Here is a 16,876-nt window from a genome sequence, read left to right on the forward strand (position 1 = left end):
CAGATATGTAAAATAGTACAGCCACTTTGGAAAACAGTTTGGCAATTTCTTTAAAAGTTAGATGCATCCCTACCGTATGACTCACAATTCCAATCCTAAGTATTCACCAAAGAGAGATTAAAAAAAGAGATCTCCACAGAAAAACTAATACATATGTTCACAGTTCTATTTGTAATAAACAAAAACTAAAAAGAACCCATTAACAGGAAGATGGATAGACTGTGGTTTATACATATAATGGGATGCTACTCAGCAATCAAAAAGAATGAGTTACTGAAATACACAACATGAATGAGACTCAAAATAATTATGCTTAGTGGAAAAAAGCCAAGCAAAAAAAGGGAACATACTGTCTGATTCCATTGACATAAAATTTCAGGTAATGTAGACTAACACAGACAGACAGAAAGCAGACCGGTCTATTGCCTGGGGAAAAGGGAGAGCAAAGGAAGGGCAGGATGAAGGAATCAGGGAGGGGCACAAAAAACTTTTGGAAGTTTGGGAATAATGGTATGTTCATTGTCTTGATTGTGGTTTTGGCTTCCCAGATATACACATATATTAAAACTTATTGTTTTAAATATGTTCCATTCACTGGGCGCCTGGGTGGCTCAGTGGGTTAAGCCGCTGCTTCGGCTCAGGTCATGATCTCAGGGTTCTGGGATCGAGTCCCGCATCGGGCTCTCTGCTCAGCGGGGAGCCTGCTTCCTCCTCTCTCTCTCTCTGCCTCTCTGCCTACTTGTGATCTGTCTCTGTCAAATAAATAAATAAAATCTTTAAAAATAAATAAATAAATATGTTCCATTCACTGTATATCATTATACCTCAATAAAGCTGTTGTTAAAAAATGAAAAGAATAAACACTTCATTTTTCAGACTGAAGCCCAGGGCAGGGGCTAATTAATCTTGGACTTAGGAACCAGAGTACAAGATCTGGGAGCATGATACTTCCTCTCCAACCTCTGCCAGGAGGAGCCAGGGTCCCTGAGAAAACGGGAACCAGGCTGTCAGAGAGGCGTCTGAGCCCTGGACACTCTGTCCTGAGTGTAGAAACTGGAAACTGGAGCCCACAGACATTATCTTGCCCCAGGAGGTTACACAGCTAGTAAGTGGCCTAAACCTGGGTCTGTCAAAGTGCTTCTCCTCATCTACCGCAAACTCAAAAAAGCTGATCTGAAATATGATGAAGATAAATGCTTGTGTGTCTTGTGTTTAGAACAGACAAGTCTCCCCACTGAAGCTAGAGAGCCAGAACCAGTTTGGCCATTCGAGAAGAGCCAGGCACCATGGACACAGCAGCTGAACTTCCAGTGCAGAAGTGTTTGGGGGTGGCAGGGTGACAGGCAGGCGTGGGACGAAGCCGACAGTCGGTCTGGGCTTTGCGTGAGGAGCAGACTAACCGGCTCCTCCAGCACGGTTCCAGCAGCCACCTGCAGAAGGCTTTGCCGGGCCCTCTGCCCCAACAAGAAAGCACTACCTCCACCCACACAGGCTCAGACAAGGGTCTGGGGGGGGGGGGGCATCTTACTCCAAAACCACACTTTTGGTTGGGTCAAAGAAGGGACCCAGCTGAGGCCGGCAGCAATCCGGCACCCACCCTGACCCAAGGGCTAGAGAAAGAAGCAGGAATTCACATGGTACCAGGTAAGAGATGAACAACCCTAGGAAGAGGAGGTCCATAAACCGGCCAACCAAGCCCCTCTGGGCCAGGAATCAGTAGGTCTGGCATCCAGACCATGGGGGACCACAAGAAGCCAAATTTAGTCCCCATCCCTGCAAGCCCCACTTCTAGGCTGGGCTAGGAGCTGGCCCGGGCTGGTAGAGAATCCAGGATGCCGCAGCTGCCCCTCTGTCCACCTCCATGGGGTGAGGCTGAGCTCTGGGCCCCAGATGATGCCCAGAGTCCAGCAGAACGGACATCCCCTCCTCAACCACCCCACCTGAGAGCCCACACTCCGTATGAGGCCTCACCCGCAGTTCTCTGCCCTTCTGTCCCTGTTCATCCTTGGCCCTGGGCCCTGGGATATTAATCAGCTGTGACTAGAAGGTGTGATGGGAGCAGGTCAGGTTCACGCTCAAGTCACAAGCGTCCACACTCACATCTCAGATCACGTGGCAAAGAGGGTTCCTAGATAAGGTCTTGTTAATGCAATGCTGCCCCTTCCCTTTTATGGAATGTGTCTGGAGGACCTGAGGAAACCTGTGTTGATTGCACCATCTTGGCGCTGGCACGGAGGCACCCCATCAACAGGGGTAGACAGCTGGAGAGGTGACCACCTAGGCCTCTGCAACCTCAGCCTGGGGCTACCCGTCTCTGCCTTCTGCCCAGGCCTGGCAGCCGCCCAGACACCCTCATCTCCAGTCTAGACTCTAAGGAAATGCCCCATCACTCCAGTTGGCATTTTTAGAGGTTGGGGAAGGCATCCGGTCTTGCTGTTCAAAAACTGCACTGCTTCCTTCCTCCCAGGTTTAAACACAGGAGAGGGGACGCGAGCAGTCTGGAAACCACCCTCTCCTGAAATAACTGCAGCCCCCTGCTTCAAAACACACCAACTCCCGCTGCGAAGAGAATTCGGTTTCCTTACCTGCTGCCTTCTGCTGCCTCCCCGCAGACACAGTTTCGATGAGGTCCAGGCTGAGGTGGCAGAAGATCCAGTAGGACACACTGCGTGCTCTCGCGCAGTGGGTTCCAACGCTCCGACGCTCCGATCCCCAAACCCCTACATTTTGAGCTCCGCTAGACCCCGGAGCGATCCCGGTGCGGGGCAGCCGGCCTGCAGCTTACCACCTCCTCCTCCGCCGGCGCCTCCGGATCCTGGGCCCCTCAGGGGGCCCCTCTCCCTCCCGCGACCCCTTCTCGTCCAGGTATGTCTCCTGGACAGCCCGCACCACCTGTCCTTCCTGCACCCCAGGAAGCCAATTTGCTTCCTGCACCCCCAGGCGCCCTTCCCCCTCAGGCCCCTGGGGCCCCACAAGCCGGGCCCTCCCCACTAGCTCGAGTCTCTCCCGGCGAGCTGGGGCCGCTCCCAAGACCACCGCTTCCCGCCTGAGGTGCCCGCAGCTCTCCCAATACCGCCCCCCCTGCTCCCCGGAACTTTCGAGCCCCTCCCCGCGCTCCCAGGAGCGGTCCCCGAACTCGGAGAGCGGCTCCGGCTGCTGCAGCAGCCTGCGTGGGCTCCCCTCCCCCTGCTCCTGCACCCCGGCGCGGGCCTCCCCACGCTCCTGCACTGCGGGGCTGCCTCCCCCTTTTTCCTGGTGCTGCTTGCGGGGCCCCAGCCCCTCCTCCTGCACTACAGGCCAGCCCGCCGAGCCCGTCCACCGCGGCGGGCGCCTCCAGTCCGCGCCGTCCGACAGACCCCACACCACCCCCAGACTGGGCTCCCGGCCACCGCCGCCCCGTTCCTGCACCCCCGGGCCCACCCCGCCCTCCTCCTGCACGGCCGGACCCACGCCCCCCTGCTCCTCCACGCCGAGCTTCAGCCCGCGGAGCAGCTGCGGGCCCCAGCTGAGAACCCCGACTTGCTGTGGCTGCTGCTCCGGCAGCGCCGGGCTGAGCCCACCGCGCTCTTCCTGCGCTCCCCGCCCGACGCCCCCGGCCCGCACTGCCCAACGCACTCGCCTGCCCCCAAGAGGCCGCGCGGTCCCACCCCTCCAGATGGTGCTGCCCTCCGCGCGCGCTCACACCGCCCCACGCCCGGCTCCTTCCGCCCCGTACCCCTGGGGAGGGGGCTGCGCGTTGGCGCCCCCTCGGGTTCCGCGGCCACCCCCACGTCCCAGGCCTGCCCCCTAGCCCTAGCCTCCCGGCGTGGACGTCCGCCCGCCGGGCGCCGCGCCCAGCGCCGGCCCCCGCAGGTGCTGCGGCCCCGCGCGCCGGCCCGCGAGCCAGGAGCGCCCGCCCTCCCGCCTGAGTTCCTGGAGCCCGCCTGCGCGTGCGCCGCCCCAGGAGGGCGGGGTCCGGCGGGGTTGGCCCGCCCCCTTAAGGGGGGGCCAGGTCTCGCTTGCTCCTCCCCTCTTTCCTTTCTTCAGTCCCACCACCAATCCCTCTTCTTCTCGCGACTGAAATCTCCCCGCCCCAGATCCACCTTGCGCCTTCTTAAGTGCCTATAGGCAGAGGTGAAGCCGAAGGTAGGGAGTTCACACTGAGACTTTGCAGTCAACCAGGCCCAGTGGAGGAGCACTAAAACAGGAGTCTCGAATTCTCAGTAGCCCCAGTTCAGCTGCTGCCAACTTACCTTGTGAACAGTATGAAAAGTCATTTCCATCTGGTCTCAGTTGCTTTGTTTCTAAAATGGGGAGGCTGGATTGGGAAGTCTCCAAGGCCACAGTCCAGTGAATGTTTGCAGAGCGGGACTCATCTCTCAGCAGGAGCCCAAAGGCCTGGGAACCTGGGATACCCCTATCCTTTCCCTGGGGCCAAGGGAGGACATTTCAACAAGGGAGAGGTGGTTTCAGGCCTGTGACACTTCCTTTCCTGGCAAAGGGGCCTTCCTCCCTCCTGCCCCGCTCCCTCTTGGATGTTCTCCTCCCTGTAGCCACAAAGAAGGAGAAAATTCAGAGCTCCTCCTCCCAGGGTAGTGCAGCCCTCAGACCCAGATCCTAGCTAGCTGAAGGCAGCCTTGAGCCATGGTGCCTAGAACCCAAAAGCTTAAGGCCATTTGGCACTGTTACTGACTACCTCATCTATAAAATGGGTACAATAATAAAACAAGTCCAAAGAGAACTGTCCCAAGGATCAGACATCAACAATCCATGTAAGGATGGCTCTTTCAGCACCCCTATTGTCAGGCATTGGGCCCCAGGGCCCTGGCCAGAGGGCAGGAGGGCAATGAAAAAGGGATGGGCTCCAGACACATATGGGGGACTGGATGGGGTAGATTTGCATCATGGTATCTTGCCCTCTGAGGTAGGCAGGGCAACTTTCCACTAAATGATTTTTTTTTTTTTTTAAGATTTATTTATTTTTGAGAGAGTGAGAAAGAGGGCAGAGCATAAGCAGGGAGAGGGGCTGAGGGAGAGGGAGAGAATCTCAAGCTGCCTCCTGGAAAGCACAGAGCCCAGTGCAAGGTTTGATCCCACGCTGAGATCATGACCTGAGCCGAAATCAAAAGTCAAGAGTCAAGAGTCAGATGCTTCATCAAGTCACCAGGTGCCCCTCCACTAAATCATTTGATAATGTTGTAGAGCAGCTTGCCTTAATCAGGAAGCCAGAGCCACCAAGCAGAGGGTGAATACACCCTACCTGGTCCAAGAGAGAGTCTAGGGCAGGCAGGACTGACCCTGTTGCCTGATCTCAGGGGTGAAGCCAGAGAGGAAGGAATCTGAGAGGCGTCCTCTCCCAGATTCCTTCACACTACCTCAGTAACGACCCTTGCTAAGGTTTAGGGAAGCTTCCTGTGGGTAAGACCCTACTTGGCATGTATTCCCATCTAACTTCCACCACAATTGAATGAGGTACTCATTACCATCCTCACTTTTTTAAAGATTTTGTTGGTTTATTTGACACACAGAGAGAGAGAGAGACAGCAAGAGAGGGAACACAAGCAGGGGGAGCGGAAGAGGGAGAAGCAGGCTTCCTGCAGAGCAGGGAGTCCAACACAAGGCTCAGGCTCGAGGCTAGATCCCACCCCAGGACTCTGGGATCATGACCGGAGCTAAAGGCAGCCACCTAAGGACTGAGCCACCCAGGCACCCCCTACCATCCTTATTTTAAAGACAGACTTTACATCATTAAGTAATTTGCACAGGGTCATACAGCTGGTAGTATTAAAATCAGACTCCTGATCCAGTTTTTGACTCCAGAGTCCACTCAAAAGCACAAACTCACAGAAAGCAATGCCAAACCCAGGAGCCTCACCTTGGGATGCATTGGTGCTGACTAGATTTGGGGGGTCAAGAGATGCAAGCCTATAAATCAAGCTCCAAATCAAACAAAGCAAGAAGTCGAGGCACTTGTATCCTGGTCTGCCTTGCTAGGTATTTGTCTAGGGAGGCCAACTGCCCTTTCTTCCACCTACCCTCCAGTTGCCCACAAGCCAGATCCATGCCTCTTACATCCCTAGTGCAAGGTTATCTGGAGCTTTAGTTTCACAAAAAAGAGGTCTCCTGCTCCCTTTCCTCCTCATCCTGCCTAATCCCAACTCCTGGACTGTCCCCCCAACCACCACTGAGCCCTGGGGGTTGTACTGAGAGGTATCTGAGGCCGTCTGTCTCCTTCTCTGCACTGTTCTGCGAGCCCAGTACTACTAGTCGCCTGGAGACACCCAGGGAGACTGTTCTGCCCCCAGGGAGCTGACAGCTTATGGGAGTAAGTGAGACACAGTCTAGAAGCCTAAAACTCAGGAGCTTCAGAAGGCAGCTGTGGGGATAAACCCCAACCCTGTAACGTGCCTGTACCAGTCTCTTCCCAGATCGGGAACTTGAGAGTTGGCCACAGCAGAGTGACTGCGGAGCGGGGGAAGGGCTTGTTGGGTCTCGTTCTAAGTGGAAGCAGACCAAGCTGCCTGAGGCAAGATTGTGGGGTGCCCTTAAGAATCTCCACCGTGAGGGGCGCCTGGGTGGCTCAGTGGGTTAAGCCGCTGCCTTCGGCTCAGGTCGTGATCTCAGAGGCGGAGCAGGGAGCCCGATGCGGGGCTTGATCCCAGGACCCTGAGATCATGACCCGAGCCAAAGGCAGCAGCCCAAACCACTGAGCCACCCAGGCGCCCCTAGAGAAATGTTTTTTTAAACTACTGTTGCAACCTGTGAGCGGGAGATGACCTGAATTCAATGGGTTCAGTGGGTTTTGACTGGATTTTTTCCCCCTTTTTAGTGGAAGAGGACAATAATGCAATAGAAAATATGAGAATGTGTTTTTTTTTTACCTTTTTGTTAAAGTGTGACATACATCCAGGGAAGTATAAAAACATGCAAATCTTACAAAGTTGAATATACCCAGCACCCAGATCAAGAAACAGAGCATATATAATGAGCATCTAGACGGACCTCCACATTTAATTTTTTAAGTAAGTATTATATTAATCTAGCATGCCCTTCATCCTCAGGATTTACTTCTAACTCTCTGATGACCCTCCTCCCTCCCCAAATGTACAATGATGGAGGGTTCTTTCTGCATTTACAGGTAGTAAAGGGGTTTTTCTTGTGACATCTTTTTGTTCCATTAAATACACACATGTGCTCTGTTCCTTGATAGTAAATCTATTTCTGTAGGTCACAGTCAAAAACTTGTGCTACCAAAAACCCCTGCTCCGGCTTGACAGCATTGTGGAGGCTGTGATTCAGGCCAGGTGAGAGCTCGGGGGAGCAGCCAGGGTATTATGACAACAGCGCTTCTCCAACTTCAGTGTCATTCAGCAACCAAGGGACCTGGGGATCTTGTTGAAACCCGTATTCTGATTCAGCAAGTACAGAAGGGGATGCTAAGATTCTACATTTCTATGAAGTTTGTATACTTTGAATAGCAAGGCTTTGGTCCCAGAGATTTTTTTTTAATTGTTTTAAAATATTTTATTTATTTATTTGACAGAAAGAGAGAGATCACAAGTAGGCAGAGATGCAGGTGGGGGGTGCTCCCCACTGAGCAGAGAGACTGACTCAGGGTTCATCCCAAGACCCTGAGATGGTGACCTGAGCAGAAGACAGAGGCTCAACCCACGGAGCCACCCAGGCGCTCCCCCCACCCCACCTTTTTTTAAAAAGAATTTTATTTATTTATTTGTCAGAGAGAGAGAGCACACGCAGGCAGCGGTGGAGGAACAGGCTCCCTGCCAAACAAGGAGCCCGATGTGGAACTTGATCCCAGGACACTGGGATCATGACCTGAGCTAAAGGCAGATGCTTACTGGACTGAGCCACCCAGGCATGCCGGACCCAGAGATTTTTTTTATAATGCTGCACATGAGAATCACATGAGAAGCTTTTAAAAAACACTGATGCCCAGGGGCGCCTGGCTGGCTCGGGGGAGGGAGGAGGTCTGCCCATCGGTAGAGCACGTGACTCTTAATCTCAGGGTCATGAGTTCAAGCCCCCCACTGGGTGTGGAGCCTACTCAAAACAAAAAACAAAACTAAAACACAGACGCCCAGGCTCTACTCCAGCGTCATTAAATTCTCATCTCTGGGGTGAGGCTCAGCATCCACAGTTTTCGAACGTTGCTCAGTGATTCCAGGAGGCCACCAGAAAAGGCAGCTGCTTGGTCCCCCGCACAGCCCCAGTGCCTAGGAGAAATCTTGAGCCGCGGGAGGAGGGGAGTGAGGTGTGGGGTCATGAATGGTATCCAAGCAAACAATTCAATTTGATAAAGGGCAGAAGATTTCTTAGTCAGGAAGGGACCATCTGTCTCTTAGTGGAGGTGAGGAGAGGGATTTCTGAAGGAATTCTGAGGCATGAGGCTATCTGCTAACCCAGGACACGTCCTCCCAGGACTAAGAACATACCGTGCCTTTACCCTATCAGGCAAGTCAGAGCTCCCTGGAACTGCTCAGATGGGCGGGGTTCACGTGCCCCCAGGCAAAGTCAGACAGTTTCAAAACCTTACTGGGGCACTGGGAGGAGTGCTGCCAGCTGCTCCCACGCGCCTGCCCCTTCTGCCCAGCCACAGAAAAGGCCAAATGAGCCAACAGGTTTCAAACCCTCCATCAACAGTGGCTATTCACAACGGAGCACCACAGCCCTGGGTTCTGACGCCCTCTGGTGGACACCTAGAATTAAAGTTTAGTAACCAACAAACGGACCCGTGGGTACAGGTCACTCACAATTTATCCTGTGCCCAGCCAGTGACCTGCACAGTTGTGTAAGACATGGCCCCATGGCATAATCCAGAAACTGCTACTGACTGGGCATATGAAAGATTGGCTCCTTTTATGCTCTACTACTCCTTTACGCCCCTGAAATCTGAATTCCACCCCTGGAATTCACTTTCCTAAGTTTAGAAATGAGAAGCTGTCAGGGCTTACCCTTAAATGGCAAGATATTTTATCACTTTTGCATCTCTCTCCTTCTTTGTTCAGATTGCCCCATTGGTAGAGTAGACACAGCAGAGTCCTTTGCTGCCTGTTCTTCTCTCCTTCTGCTCCAACAATGACCATCCCGGAGAAGCCCCTTCCAGCTGCTTTTTGAGACACCCTCTCAGCTTGGTAAGCTCACGTCCACTAACCCACACACATCCGGATTAATGAAGCCTGCATGGACAGAACCTCCTGCATCTGTGGCTGCCCCAGGAGTGACAAGTGACGATGTTCATGGACTCCCAGACACTTAGATTTGGTCACACTGATCCGAGGAAGTAGCAATGGAATCCAAACTCAAATCCAGCTCTGTCTCCCTTACTCCCCTAGAAACTTGCCCAGAAACCGGACTCAGGTCTTTGGCAACCTCTTTACTCATCTGGTCCGTCACCACTCTCTGCAGACCCCAAACATTGTAGGGTTCCACCGTCCCTCCTGCCTCCTCTCCTAGCATCCTCTCAGCGACCACCTCAGTGCTGTTAGGGAGAATCTGGTCCCAGGGCCCACCGCCCACCTTCATTTAAGTGATAATCAAGGACCCAGACATCTACCTACACATTGAATTCCCTGTGAGGTGAACAAATGCTTTCCTCAGTGGGCCTGTTTCTCGCTTCCCTAGAAGAGCGTATGGATTCGACAAGATGATACTGTGATATGTGTATCCCGTGGATGGTGTTTTACCACAAATGTCCTTTCATGACCTTACCGACTTCAGTCTCTTTGCCTCCTTGTTAATTCTCTATTAATGTTTCTAAAATACCTGTTAATCATATTACTCCCTTAGTCAAGAACTTTTCATTGCTCCCCAGTTCCCCCTAAGAAGTCTGCAAATCACAGCAGGTGATTCATCCTGGTAACAATGAGAAATTGGGTCCAGATGGGCCAACAGGCTGAAACTAGAGGTCAAGACAGTTCTGTGGGTTAGAACACAAGAAAATTCTGTTTCCAGAAGACAAGGTGATCAGTATGTTGGAAATGAGAGGTGCAGCTAGAACAGCAGATACAAGTCACCAGCCAGCTAAGACACTAACCTATAACTCCTACAACAGTGGGCTTGTCCATAGTAAAAAGGCCCACAATGCACCTGTTTTGGCTTTGTTTTTTATTTAAAGTCCATTTTGTCTGATAATAATATAGCCACCCAGTTTTCTTTCAGTTACAATTTACGTAGATTATCTTTCCCCATTCTTTTACTTTCAACTTTTTTGTGTCTTTACATCTAAAGGAAGTCTTTTGTAGATGGCTTATTGATGGATCCTGTTTTTTTTTTTTTTTCCAATCTGCTGATCCTGCCTTTTGATGAGCGTTTAATCCATTTACGTTTCATGTTATTACTGATAAAATAGGATTTTCTTCTGCCATGTATCCTGTATTTGGTTTCTATATGTGCTTATTGTTTTTTTTTTGTTCTTCAATCCCCCTATTTCTGCCCTTTTTTGTATTTACTGTACTGTGACATTCTAATTCCCTTCTTTCCTTTTCTGTATATTTTTAAATTATTTGTTTAAAATGTTATCTATTTATTTGAAAGAGAGGGCACGCACAAGTGGGTGTAGGGACATAGGGAGTGGGATAAGCAGAGTCCTCACTGAGCAGAGAGCCTGACATGAGATCCCAGAACCCTGAGTTCATGTCCTGAGTCATGCAGGTGAAAGACCCCTCTCCCCTTGCTAAAGGCTTGTTTAAGTAACCTGATGTCCCCAAAGCACCCCCTATCCCCTTGCTGAAGGCTTGATTGTTCCCATAGCCGGATGGCAACACATACCAGGATGTCTATTGTCTGTGAGCACCCGGTCTGTCAAAAGAAAAGACAAATGAGGAATAGAGTGTACCTGGGACTTTCCAGAATGCTGAGCCAAGGCCCACCAGAACAAACCGTTGTGTCCTTGCCTTAAACCCAGTGCCTGACAATGCTTGATTTAAGTTAACCAATCAGATCCCTGTAACCAAGCATCTGCTTCTGTAAGCTCGCTTCCCGCCACCCCAACCCTTGCCCTATATAATCTGCTCCCCAATCTATCCCGGTGCGCTCAGCCCACAAAGGCTGATGCGTCCGCAGGCGCCTGTGTAACCAATAAACCTCTTGCAACTTGCATCCAGTGGAGGCTTGGTGTCTGCTTCTTGGGTGCGGATCGAGGGTCTTTCACAGGCACCCTTTAAATTATTTTCTTAAGGGACGCCTGGGTGGCTCAGTTGGTTAAGCAGCTGCCTTCGGCTCAGGTCATGATCCCAGCGTCCTGGGATCGAGTCCCACATCGGGCTCCTTGCTCCGCAGGGAGCCTGCTTCTCCCTCTGACTCTGCCTGCCACTGTGTCTGCCTGTGCTCGCTCTCGCTCGCTCTCTCTCTGACAAATAAATAAATCTTTAAAAAAATAAATAAATAAATAAATAATTTTCTTAATGGTTACCTTAGGGATTACAATTAACATCTTAAATTTAGGACAACCTAGTTTGAATACCAATTTCATTTCAATAGGATACAAACATGCTGCTCCTATATGTTTCCATCCTTCCCTCTTATACTGTTGTTGTCACAGATTACACCTTTATATATTGTATGTCCATTAACATAGATACGTAATTATTGTTTTATGCATTTGCATATTAAAACTTATAGGGAGAGAAATTACATACCATACCAGAAGCACAAGAATACTGGCTTTCATGTTTACCTAGTTACCTTTACCAGGGTCCCATATTTTTCCTCATGTCTCTCTGTTATGGTCTAGCGTTCTATCATTTCAATCTCAGTGTCTCCCTTTAGCGTTTCTTGAACATCAGGTTTATTGATAATGAAGTCCCTCAGTTTTCACATGTGATATCTTTTTTTAAAAGATTTAATTATTTATTAAGAGAGACTAAAAATTCATTATTTATAAATAATTATTTATAGAGAGAATAAATAATTACTTATTCAGAAAGAGAGAGAGAGACCATGAGCCGGGGAAGGGGTAGAAGGAGAAGCAGACTACCTGCTGTGCAGGGAGTCTAATGCAGGGCTCCATCCCAGGACCCAGGGATCATGACCTGAGCAAACACTTAACTGACTGAGCCAACCAGGCACCTTACCTGCAATGTGTTAATTTCTCTTTCATTCTTGAAAAAAAAGTAATAAAAAGTCTTGCCAGAGAGAATTCTTGGTTGATAATTCTTTCAGGACTTTAAATATGCCATCCCATTACCTTCTGGCCTTCATAGCTTCCAGAGGGTAATCAGCTGTTAATTTTATTGAGGTTTTCTGGTATGAGAGGAGTTACTTCTCTTGCTGCTTTCAGACTTCTCCCTTTTTCTTCTGGTTGTGAAAATTTAAATATAATGTGTCATCTTTTGGAGTTTATCTTTTTTGGCGTTCACTGAACTTGGATATGGAGATTTATGTGTTTCCTCAAATTTGGGAAAGGTTTTTATTGTTTTTTGTTTTGTTTTGTTTTTTGTTTTTTTTGTTTTAAGATTTTTAAGTAATTTCTACACCCAGCATGGGGCTCAAACTTACAACCCAGAGTTCAAGAGTCACATGGTCTACTGACTGAGTCTGCCAGGCATCCCAGGCTTGGTAAGTTTTAAACCATCATTTCTTCAAATGTGTTTTCTGCTCCATATGTCTCTCTTCTCCTGGGACCCCAATAATGCCTATGTTTGTACATTTGATGGTGTCCCATGGGTCCCTCAGGCACTGTTCATTTTTCTTCATCTTTTTTCTTCCTGCTCCTCATACTGGATAATTTCAATTGTCTTCTCTTTTAAGTTCACAGATTCTTTCTTCTACCTGCTCAAATTTGCTCCTGAATACCTCTCATGAGTTTTTCATTTCAGTTATTTTACCTCTCAGCTCCAGAATGTTTAGTTCCTTTTTATAATTTCTATCTCTTTACTGATACTCTCATTTGTTCTACAGTTTTCCTGATTTCCTTTAGGTCTTTGACCATGGTTTCTTTAGCTCATTAAACATGTTTCAAGTAGTCATTTTTCATATCATTATCCCCCAGTGTGGCTGTACTTTCTTTTTCCTGTTTTCTTTTTTTTTAATTGAGAACTCGACATACTGAGTATGATGTAGTGATTCTGAAAATCCAGTTCTCCTCAAGGATTGTTAAATCTTGCTTGTTGAGAACTAGAGCTGTGTGTTTGTGTTGTTTCCAAATTAGTTTTGCAAAGTGTGAATTGCTTGTTGTGTCCTTCAAGTTTCTTTTCTGTTATCTCTGCAGCCAGCCAGTGACCTGACACAAATTTCCTTAAATGTCTGGTTCCCAAAGAGAAATATTGTCTTTTTAAATCCCTTGTAAGTCACTTCAGCCCACAGGGGTGCAAACAATCAAAAGTGATCAGGAGCAGGGGTGCCTGGGTGGCTCAGTCAGTTAAGTGACTAACTCTTGGTTACAGCTCAGGTCATGATCTCATGGGTCATGGGATTGAGCTCCATGCTCAGCAGGGAGTCTGCTTGAGATTCTCTCCCTCTGCACCCCCATGCACATGCTCTCTCTAAAATAAATAAGTCTTTTTTAAAAAGTGGTCAGTGGGACACCAGGGTGGCTCAGTCAGCTAAGCATCTGCCTTAAGCTCAGGTCATGATCTCAGGGTCCTGGAACGGAGTCTTGCATCATCAATCCTACTGTGAGCAGGGAGCCTGCTTCTCCCTGCCTGCCATTCCCCCTGCTTGTACTTGTGCTCGCTCTCTCTGACAAATAAATAAAATCTTTAGTTTAGAGGATAAGATCCTTATTGCCAAATCTGTCTCCAGGAAGCTTCACAAGGAATGTGGACCACTGTCTCTCCTTCCAACTGCTTGCTGAGGCTGGGAAGTAGGGGATGGTAGCCACTATGTGAAAGGCCAATATTAACTAGAATTTACTGAAATTTACTAGCCTCTTCATCAAAGTCTACCCTGGCCATTGTGAATGTTCAACTAGATTCGAGTTCCAAGTTACCTTAGTTCTTGCCAGTTCGATAGCTACTGAGGTGAAGGAATGGCTTCTAACTCTGCCATCTTCTGGGACATTACTTCATTCCAGTCCTTTTTATTGCGAAATAATATCCCATTGTATGCTTATACCACATTTTGTTTATTCATTCATCAGGTAATGAATACTTGAATTTTTATTTTTTGACTATTATGAATGCTATGATCTTTCATGTATAAATTTTTGCATGGACATGTGTTTTCATTTCATGACACTGCTGCATACACTGATTTTGGAGTATTAACCCCACATTTTTGGAATAAATCTTACTTGGTCATAATATATTATCCTTTTATACATTGTTTTCAATTTGCTGGCATTGATGAGGATTTTAGCGTCTGTATTCATTATATTGGTCTGCAGTTTTTTTAACATGTTAGCCTTTGCTATGTTGTATTAGCCTCAACAGTTTCCTTTTCCTGTTTCCTGAAAAAGTTTGTGCAAGATTGGTGGTATTCCTTCCTTGAATGTTTTGTAGGCTTCACCAGTGAAACTGAGTCTTAAGTTTCCTTTTTGGAAAGTTTTGGTACTTTTATTTGCTTTAGGGCCATTCAAATTTCCTGACTTTTCTTAGTTTTGGTTAAATTGAATTAAAAATTCTCTGACTTTATGTAACTGGTCTAATTTGTTGGCATAAGTTGTTCATGGTATACCTTTATTTTCCTTTAATGTCCATAGGACCTGTTGTGATAACCTTTTTCATTTCTGACAGCATGGTTGTTTCATACGTTTTTCTTGATCAGTCTAGCTAGGGGTTTTTCAGTTGTGATTTTCATTCCAAATAACTATCTGTTGTCTGATTTCTACTTTGATTTTTACTATATCTTTTTTTTTTCTTCATTTGGGCTTACTTTGCTTTTCCTTCACTACCTTGTTCAGATAGAAACTGAGGTCATTGATTTAAGATTTCTTTTTTTCCTTTCTAATATAAATATGTAAAACTAATTTTCGCTCTAAGCCACGACTAATAGGAGTTTCTACAGTGATGGAAATATCCTATTTTCTGCTATCCAGTTCAGTGGCGGCTAGCCATATGTGCCTACTGGGCACTTGAAATGTGGCCAATGTGTCTGAGGAATTGGAACTTTTAATTCTAATTAAATTGAATCACATGTGGCTAGTGGCTACTGTATTGGGCAGTGCATCTCTAAGCACAGCTTCATCTGCATCAACAAATCTTAGCATTGTATCATTAAATTCAGATTTGTCTAATTTCTCTTATGATCTCATCTTTGGCCCATACGTTACTTATGTGGGTCTAATATGTGGTTTAATATCCTAATGTTTTGGGGGTTCCTGGCTATCCTGTAACAGATTCCTCATTTTACTGTGGTCAGAAAATACACTGTGTTTAATTTTAATATTTTTGTTAACACTTGCTTTGCAGCCCAGGATATGTTCTATCTTGATGAATATGCCATGCATACCTGAAAAAAAAAATATTTTGCAGTTGTTGGAGGTAGTACTCTATAAATGTCAAGTAGATTGAGACAGCTGATGAAGTGGTTTAAGTCTTTTGTCCTGATTTGTTTAGTTCTTCTATTAACTGTTCAGTGGGTGTTAAAAATCTACCATAGCAGGATGCTGGCTGGGTCCATCAGTAGAGCTTGTGACTCCTGATATCTCAGGGTAACACATTGGGTGTAGAGCCTATTTTTAAAAAAATTTTAAATTTATGGCAAAATTGTCAGTTTATTCAGTTTCTTCATGTACTTTAAGGCTGTTAGGTACATACACATTTATACTTGTACTATTGTCCCAAGGAGTTGTCCCTATTACCATTGTGAAATGCTCCTTATTTTTACCTATGGCAATAACCTTTGAAGTCTATTTTATCTGGGAATTATAAAGCCACTCTAGTCTTTTGCTAATTTGCATGTTTTTTCCATCTTTTGACTTTAAACTCATCTATAAAGTGTTTCTTATAGATAGCATATAAATGAGCTTTTCCCTAACCCACTGTCATTTTTTAAATTAGAATGTTCCTAGGTCAATAATACATAATTATCGATATGGTTGGACTTTGGTATACCATTATTCAATCAGTTTTTTGTCTCCTCTATTTGTTCTTGCCCAATGTTTCAGGTTTTACTCCCCTCCAGTCTGTTAGCCTTTGTTTACTTTTAAAAACCCCTTAGTGGTTCTCTTTTCTTTTTCTTTTCTATTTTAACCCGTTTTATCATTGTAAGCAGTGGGAGGGTTGGGTTGTAGGGCTTGCGTTGTGATAATGGAACCAAACTCCCCGTGAATGCTTTTTCATGAAGGTTTCATGGACATTTTCACTTATGAAAATATACATTAGAAATTGAAAGTATACATAGGAAATTGGTGGCTGAGGGGAAAAAAAGAAATTGGTTATTGTGGATGTAGGGAGAAACTGAAAAACAAGAGGAAAAGCTTACTTTTTTTCAATACAGACCTCTCTGCACTTTGACCATTAGCATGCACATATTTAAAAAAAAGATGTATTAACTAGTCAAAGCAATCCATGTGGGATGGATTAAACTTTAGACAGTTCAAAGGACAGATGTAGCAAACAGCAAAAGCTCTAACTTGATCACCTAAAGAAGTAACCCTATTGGTAGCCACAAGATATTGGTACCTGATGTGTTGTATTCCAAGTGAAGTGTTCTTACAGATAAACAAACATGTCTTCAAGTATTTGTTTAGGGCTGCCACCTGGCCCACCATCTTTCACATAGGCACTATCCCCTGTAGAATACAGCAGTACAAATTTTTAAAAAAGATTTTTATTTATATGACAAATCACAAGTAGGCAGAGAGGCAGGCAGAGAGAGGGGGAAGCAGGCTCCTGCTGAGCAAAGAGCCCAATGTGGGCCTCGATCCCAGGACCCTGAGATCATGACCTGAGCTGAAGGTAGATGCTTAACTAAGCCACCCAGGTGCCCCAGCAGT

The 16,876-nt window shown here is 47.1% G+C and overlaps 1 protein-coding gene across 3 annotated transcripts in view; it reads right to left on the reverse strand.

Annotated features, from left to right (window-relative positions):
- TNK2 (tyrosine kinase non receptor 2) overlaps positions 1-3,838 on the reverse strand; it is a 46,318-nt gene extending 42,480 nt beyond the window's left edge. Inside the window, exon 1 of one of the 3 annotated variants that reach the window (XM_059162986.1) lies at positions 2,586-3,838. The gene's annotated coding sequence lies outside the window, so the exon portion shown is untranslated. The remainder of the gene's footprint in view (positions 1-2,585) is intronic. The other 2 variants (XM_059162997.1, XM_059162995.1) reach the window with 2 other exon arrangements.
- Positions 3,839-16,876: the final 13,038 nt, after the last annotated feature.

The sequence above is a fragment of the Mustela lutreola genome, chromosome 2 (genome assembly GCF_030435805.1).
Source record: "Mustela lutreola isolate mMusLut2 chromosome 2, mMusLut2.pri, whole genome shotgun sequence".
NCBI lineage: Eukaryota > Metazoa > Chordata > Mammalia > Carnivora > Mustelidae > Mustela > Mustela lutreola.